We start from the raw sequence: 8,315 nt of genomic DNA on the forward strand, positions 1-8,315 counted from the left end.
TTAACCCATCTCAATGTGTGAAATACTCACAAGTCCTTATCAGTTTTAAGTTGATACCTCTCAACTACCTGGCTGATCTATCCCAGGAAGATTACTGGAATTTGCTCCATCTCCCAGAGTCTGATGGCCTCTGTTGTAAACTACTTCACTGTGATTCAATCTATCCTATCCTACCTCAGTATAAATCATTTCTTTTAAAAGTATTCCATATGAAAGACAAACTTCAATAGATGCAGCTTGAACATGGCATGCAGTTGATCACTGTGTTTTACTGTTCATTCAATTGCATCACCTTTCCTTCCATTTGCTGGCCAGATAAAAAAGAGAAATCTTTCCTTGTCCATGTGCAGCTGGTTCTCTGAGGAAAGCCAGTGGGAGTTGGTGCAAAGCAGTTTTAACACTGAGCGGATGAATGCAGAGGAGAAGAGTGATGTGAAGAAAAGTGATGCAAGTCCCATAGGTCCAATGTGAGCAGAAATTGTGTGGGGAGGTTGAGAAGGACCTTTGTCAACACAGTAACAGTACAGAACTCATTGGGACATCCTGGATTGGTATCAGTTGCACAGTGCTGCTTTAAACTGAGCTATAAATAAAGAGACAATAAATTTATAATGGATTATTTCTCTTTAAGCTCTCTCCAGATATCCCTCCTTTTTGCTGAACAAGTTCTGATAACCTGAAGAAGATAACAAGATGGCATAAGGCACAGGAGATTCTTTAGGTTATAATGGGCCCCAGGGCGCATTTGATGCTGAGTTCATCAGCCTCCAGTGAAGAGAGAAGTTTGCACAAAGTGCTCAACAAGACAAAGTCAGAAGTAACAGTGAAGTTTCTTGGAGTATTAATGGGCCCACTGAGGAACATTAACAAGCAAGCTTCCCAAGGGACTTGTTAGAGAAGATAACTGGAAGCCATGACTACAGGCAGGCAAAGGCACTGGCATGCTAAGAAACCTCTCCTTTGCCTTACGAAGCAGACAGGTCAAGCCCTGATTGCAAGACCAGAAGTAGGGAGATCCTGTCTCTCATGTTGGCTCAGGGCACTTCCTGTGGCAGTGAGTTGAAAGTCTATATGATGTTAAGTGAAAGACATAGGAACGGAAGATCCCAGGCTCTGCATGTGGTGCAAGGATGCTGTTAAGTTCCTATCCCACATGTGCCCTGTGTCTCATTGCAGGATGTGGGATGTGAGAAGGGCCCTGTCTGAACAAGCAGTCAATCCCTGTGAAACTCTGAACTTCACATCTCTCAGTTCCAGTGCCCTCCTTTGCACATTCTCCCAGAGTTTGAAGTCCTTTATGTTCTGCGGTGCCCAGAAGTGCACCTAGTGCTGCTAGTGAGGCAGTAGCAATGCAGAGCAGAGGGATGATCCTTTCCCTCACCCAGCTGGCAATAAGTTGCTTCATACACTCCAGGGGACTGTTGGCTTTCCTGGCTGCCTTGGCACACTGCTGACTCACATTCAGTGTGATGCTGACCAGCACCCCAATCCTTTCCAGTCAGACTCCTCTCCAGTGTCCCATATCCAGTCAGTGTGTATGTCCAGCATTGCCCCTACCCAGGTGCACAATCAGGCACTTGTTCTTGTTATACTTTATGCACTTGGTGCTTAGTACCAATTGGTACCCACTTCTCTGACTTGTCCACATCTCTCTGCAAGTCCTCTCCACCCTCAGTGGAGGCAACAACACCTCCTCATCTGGTCTCATCAGCAAACTTGCTCAGAACATCTTCTAGTCCTGCATTCAAGTCATCTGCATAAACATGAAGGGAAAGTGGCCCCAAAATGGAACCCTGGGGAACTCTGGAAGTGACCATCTACCAGCCCGATGGAACCCACTGACTATAATCCTTTGGGACTGACCTACTGGCCGACTGCTCACCCACCACATTGTGTTTCTGTCTAGCCATATGCAGAACATTCTGTCCAGAAGGTTGTTGTGAGAAACAGTATCAAAATCTCCACTGAAATCCTCAAGGATTACATCAACTGGCTTCCCTTGGTCAACTAAACGGATAACTGTGTCACAGAATGAGCTTAAATTAAACAGGACCTTCGCCTCACAAACTTGTGTTGGCTGCTACCAATGACAGAATTGTCCTTCAGCTGTTTTTCCATAACTCCCACCATCATTTTCTCCATAATTTTACCAGGCTCTGGACTGACAGGTCCATAATTGCCCATGTCATCTTTCTTGCTCTTCCTTACAATGAGTCAACATTTGCCAGCTTCCTGTCAGCTGGCATGACCCTAGACTTCTTTAGATGCAATTGAAATGAGAGCCCAGAGCACACAAAGGCGTCATCATTGAAAGAAAGTAGATGTGCCATAGCTTTGCAATGCCTTGAACACCAGAGTATGCCACAGATGGAGCAGAGGGGAAGATTTGCCTCTTCTGTAGTGAACTCATTCATTTGGTAAGCAGAATAACACTACCTGATACATGGGGACTGTGTCTCTGCTCTGCTCTGCTCAGCTCACAGGGCAGCGGTGCATGGTGTTGCTCTCATGTCAGTGCAGGTAAACTCACTTTAACCCTTTTTCCTCTGTAAATGCTTCCTCTGTTTCTATGCTCAGATACACTTCCACATTCCCTCAAGTACACTTTCATATATCATTAACAATTACACTTTCTTATACCATCAAAACAGTTTGTCAAACAGTACAGTTCTTCAGTTCACATAAACTCCCTTAATACAGTCTGTATTCTTCAGCTATAAACACTGTGCCACAGAACCAGCACTGATTGAACCACCTCCCTCACACACTTCCTCGCAAGCAGTACATAGTATTACATAAATGGGTTGACACTCATTGGTCGGGTGGAATGTACACCTCTCCTCAGGACAATCTTACTAATCTACAGAGTACAAACTCCCGTCTTCTTACATACAAGCAGAAAGTACATATGAGTGGACAGACAACACAGTCTTTCACTTTGTATGTGTCCGGCCATTTCCCTCACAGGAGGAAGGAAACATGGATCGGGACTCGGCACTCACCCTGCAGATGTTCTGTGTCTCACTCACACCACACTCACTCTGACATTTAGATCAAAAACCATGGTTAATTCATACTACACAGTGCTGACAAGGTTTTCTAGCTGGAATCTTAATAACACTCATACTCTGGTCGACCAGTTGCAAACGTTAATGTTTTTCCCAGAGTCAGCTTGACACACGGTACCAAACACTTAAAGCAGATGATAATATTGAACATACAACCTATAAGCCCCGTGATTACAACTTGGAGAACCCAGGCTACCATTTGACAGGCTATCCACTATATCCCATACCCGTAGGAGAGACCAACCTAGGTCCCTCCTATTGTCAGCTACCTGGGAGAGAGTATTTGTTCTTGTTTCCATTCATATGACATACAGTTCCCTTTCATAGGAACTCACCCAAGGAGTCTTCCTACCCCAGCTGGCAACCAAAGCCATGAGCTCACCTCCCTGGGAGCAGCACGTATGGCTGTAAACTGTGTAGGATGTCTCCTCAAGACATATGGGCTCCACTTACCATACAATACCTGGTCCACCTATGGGTGGTCCTTGTCTGTCCCTGCAGTGATCAGGTGAGGAAGGGAGTCCTTCAGAGAAATCTCAGGGTGCGCCAAAAGTGTCTCCCTCTCAGCTGGTCCTGCAGCGAACAGAGCTGGTCCCACCTGGGCCGCCAAATTGACTACAGGAATTGAACTCTATAACCTCTATAACTGATACAGTCTCCCATGACATACTTATACCAAAGTTGAGGAAGTTTGGGATAGGTGAGTGGACAGTGAAGTGGGTCGAGAATTGGCTGACTGGCAGAGTGCAGAGGGTTGTCGTTGGCGGTGCAGTGTCTGGCTGCAGGGCTGTAACTAGCGGCATCCCCCAGGGGTCTGTGCTGGGTCCGGTCTTGTTCAACATCTTCATCAACGACCTTGATGAGGGGATAGTGACCACCCTCAGCAAGTTTGCTGATGACACGAAGTTGGGAGGATTGGCTGACACACCTGAAGGCTGTGCTGCCATTCAGCGAGACCTGGACAGGCTGGAGAGCTGGGCAGTAAGAAACCGGATGAGGTTTAACAAAAGCAAGTGTAGAGTCTTGCACCTAGGGAGAAATAATTGCATGCACCAGTACAGGCTGGGGGAAGAGCTGCTGGAGAGGAGCTCTGCTGAGAGGGACCTGGGCATCCTGGTGGATGACGCGTTGGCCATGAGCCATCAGTGTGCCCTTGTAGCCAAAAAAGCCAATGGCATACTGGGGTGCATTAAAAAGAGCGTGTCCAGCAGGTCGAAGGAGGTGATCCTCCCCCTCTACTCTGCCCTGGTGAGGCCTCATCTGGAATATTGTGTCCAGTTCTGGGCTCCCCAGTACAAAAAAGACAGGGATCTCTTGGAAAGAGTCCAGTGGAGGGCCACAAAGATGGTGAAGGGCCTGGAGCATCTCACCTATGAGGAGAGACTAAGCAAACTGGGTCTGTTTAGCCTTGAGAAAAGAAGGCTGAGAGGGGACCTGATCCAGGTCTATAAATATTTGAGGTGTGGGGGGCAAAGTGTTGAGGCCAGACTCTTTTCAGCAGTGTGTGGAGGAGGGACAAGGGGAAACAGACAGAAGCTGGACCATAGGAAGTTCTGCAGTAATGTGTGCAATAACTTCTTTATGGTGAGAGTGACAGAGCACTGGAACAGGCTGCCCAGGGTGGTTGTGGAATCTCCTTCTCTGGAGATATTCAAGACCTGCCTGGATGCCGAGCTGTGCAACGTGGTGTAGGGAACCTGCTTTGGCAGGGGGACTGGACTCAATGGTCTCTGGAGGTCCCTTCCAACCCCTACAATTCTGTGATTCTGTGAATATCATGGGGTGGTTTGGATGGGGAAAGACTACCCCTTTGAATGACCTTATGTCAGGTCATGTCCTGGGATTCCTAGGATCCTCAAAATGCAGCACTGCTTCTGTCACTGAAAAATGGGGCCCTGTGTGGGACGGAGGGAGGGTCCATGAGTCCCTGGCCCACCTGACTGAGTATTTCCATGGTCTTAGCAAAGACATACTTACAACTTGAGAATGACAGTTAGCTGCGTTCATGGTGGCATGGCCACTGCTGATGGCCTTGAACTGTCTGAACATAACTGAAGAGGCTCAGGCTGATGCAAATCAGCTATTGAATGATAGTGTTGAAAAACTGGAAAGACAGGTGGCAGTTTTGATGGGGAAAAAACCTAATTCAATCATTCTCCTATGGAAGATCAGGAACATCTCTCTGGAAGACCATGGGGACCCTGTACAAGGGAATCTGTATAAAATGGACTCTGTAAATGAAGGCACTAAAAGGTCAGATTTTGAGGTTCCCTTTGGACTAGATCTATTTGAGATCTGACTGATTGTAACCCAAAAATGAAAAAAAAAAATAAAAAAATGCAGGGTAGGCTGGTGGGAGTGCCCTGACCAGTGTCCAAACCCCAAACCCTGCTGCCCATAATACAGCAGCTGAACTGATGGATATAGTACAATGGTTTAGACAGAAACCAAGAGAGCATGCCAGCATAGCTGCTCTGGTTATGGGACATGGAGGCAGAAAGCGCTGTGGTGAATGGACTGGAAATTTCAAAACTGACATCCATTACTACTCACCCTGCCCTCAGGCAAAGACTGTATGCTCTGTCCAACATAATGAGGATAGATGTGTGTCATATAACATGGCCAAATAAGAATGACATACCATTAAATATCAGCCTGTGGTCCTCTATGGAGGACTAACAAAATTATATTAGAGAATTAGGCATGAAAGAGGCAATCTATGAAGATGATTTTGAGAGCCCAGTCAATAAATTTTTCATCAGGAACGAGGGATCTCATCCTACAGCCATCACCTTTACATCAGTATGGGTCTATGTTATCCATACTGAACCCCCCAGTGGCCCTCAGGTGCTGTAATACAACAGGCTGCCCAATTGATGGGGAGACAAGAGTGCCTACGGCCAGATGCAGGCTCTGAATGGTGGTGGAAAGGTCAGAGAACCATCTGCTGCCATGACTTAGGCGTCCAGCCCCTAAGGTAATCCAGTCTGGACCCATTAGGGTTTTGAGACAACAAATGTTTAAAGACCAGATTAGAGCAGGAGTTCAGTTTAAAAAGATCGATGGACAGCATAATCAGGAAAAAATATCTGTTAAACAGGCCCAAGCACTGAGTATTTATAGTCCAACCTTTTCAGCCAAACTAGATGTGAATGTAACTCAAGAAGGGTCTGGATGGGGGCTCTGGCAGAGCCAGAGTTCTTTGTGAACCCCTATGAGGTTTTGATCACAGGTTTGGCATGGAGCAGAATAAAGATATATCACAGTTGAAAAGCATTTATTGGCTACCTATTATACACTACAGGTGGTAGAACCAGTAACTCAGATTTCAGAGGTTATTGTTAAACAACAAGGCCAGTCCAGGGGTGGGTAAAAGATCTAACACACATCTCTATGATGGGGGTGGCCCAATCACAAGCAGTGGTGCGCTCAGTTGTTCTGCTTGCCTGCTCCTCAATGAGTTAGGAGAAATCTGTGCCTGCTGCGTGTTCGAGTGCGTGTGCAATGCCATGTCAAGGGCTTATCACAATAAAGATTGGCGGATTTGCTTCGTAGGCCTGTCAGAACTCAGATCTCCGTTGTGCTTCCTACAGCACTAAACGCCCAACAGTGGCAGTTCCGTGTATTGGCCAGCAGGTGGCAGCAGAGACCACGGAAAGAACGTCTGCTGGACAGACCCTGGGGATCCGTTCTCTTTTGATTATAGGGGAAGAACACAAAGATGGAAGAGGAGGGAAGGGGGAAAAAAAAAAGAAAAAAAGAAAAAACCAAACCACAGCAAACAAATAAAAACTTCTCCAAACGTAGCAAATGTGAATGTCTGTCAATAAATAAATGAGTAATTGAATTGATGTCCCTTTCCCCCCCCCCAACTTCTGAGATGAAAAAAAACCACCTGGTATCAATTGGACAGATGCACACAGTGAAGCCAGGGATGGTCTGAAACGCAAAGCAGCTGAGCAGCTTTTAGAAGAAAACAGAGTAGTAACAACTTCTGTACCTATATTCACCACTCTGAGATCCTGTCTGGGTCACCCAAGGCTTGTAAATAACCACTGGGTCGGTTCTGATGTGGAGTGATTTGTTGTCAGTTCTCTCATGGTTCTCCGGTCAGTTCTCCGGTGCCAGGATCTGCCACAGGGCATTCTGACCACGGGCATCATGTTTCTACGCTGCCGCCTGCATTTAACAGGCAATGGGACTGCCCAGCATGTGCAAGGCAGCACCTCTTTCACACCACCAGAATGTTTAAGGCTGTTGGGATTGTTGTTAGCGTCCCATTAACACTGAGGCTAGAGATACCCTTAGGGTTGACATTACTATTAGCATTACTTTGATGGTGCCCTATCTGGGTCATTTCCAGGGGATGTCAGGAGTAAGGCACAGTGTCAGGAGAAAAAGAACAGACTCTGTTACTTTATAAACGTGATAATAGAGAGAGTTCATTGGAAAAAATACAACTCTTAAATAATACAAAGCATGCTTCTGATTGGATGCAGGCATCATCTGGGCTCTGATTAATATTACTCTTAAGGTAAAGATTATTGTTACCATAATGATTTTTTTTTTTTGGATTATGATCAGGGTTAAGGTTCCTTTTGCTACAAACTTCTAGCATCATTTTTGTTGTTACATTTGGAGTTAAGGACGATTTTAGAATCAGGGTAAGGGTTAGGATTAGAGTTACATTGCGGGTTAATGATGTTATCTCTAGAGCTCCTGTGCGGGTTGGGGTCTGGGTCAGGTGTTTAAAAAATGAAATGAAAAAAAAATTTAAAAATATATTGAAAGCTTCAGATTTCCTTAATCTTTGTGTAAATCATATAATGTGCAACTCAGATCTACCTCTTCGTGCAGTGACTGCCTGTAAATTTGCTGGAGCCTGATATAATATGGCCTTGTGCTTTCCACTAACTCACCTTCATTTCATTTTCATTACATTTGCTTGGTAGTCAGATTTTGGTGTGTGGATATTTTAAAACAATCTAACTGACACTGGCAAAAAATTAAAAATAACTAAATAAATGCACAACAGCATCAATTGTATCAATTTTTATAGATAAGATAAAGAAGAGCAGTTTCCCTTAGTTTTCTGTGCCTCTTTACTTTCTTACCCTCTCCCCTTGTGTGAGAAACTCTCAAAGTCAAAGATTTCTAGTTAGGCAAAGATGGCAGCGATAGCAGCAGTGCTTATTCATTACTGCAATACTGCGCGCACATCCCCTGTTGGAAAGGGAGAAATTGCAC

The sequence above is a fragment of the Coturnix japonica genome, chromosome 28 (assembly GCF_054131305.1).
Source record: "Coturnix japonica strain WE chromosome 28, WE-NBRP24, whole genome shotgun sequence".
Taxonomy (NCBI): Eukaryota; Metazoa; Chordata; class Aves; order Galliformes; family Phasianidae; genus Coturnix; species Coturnix japonica.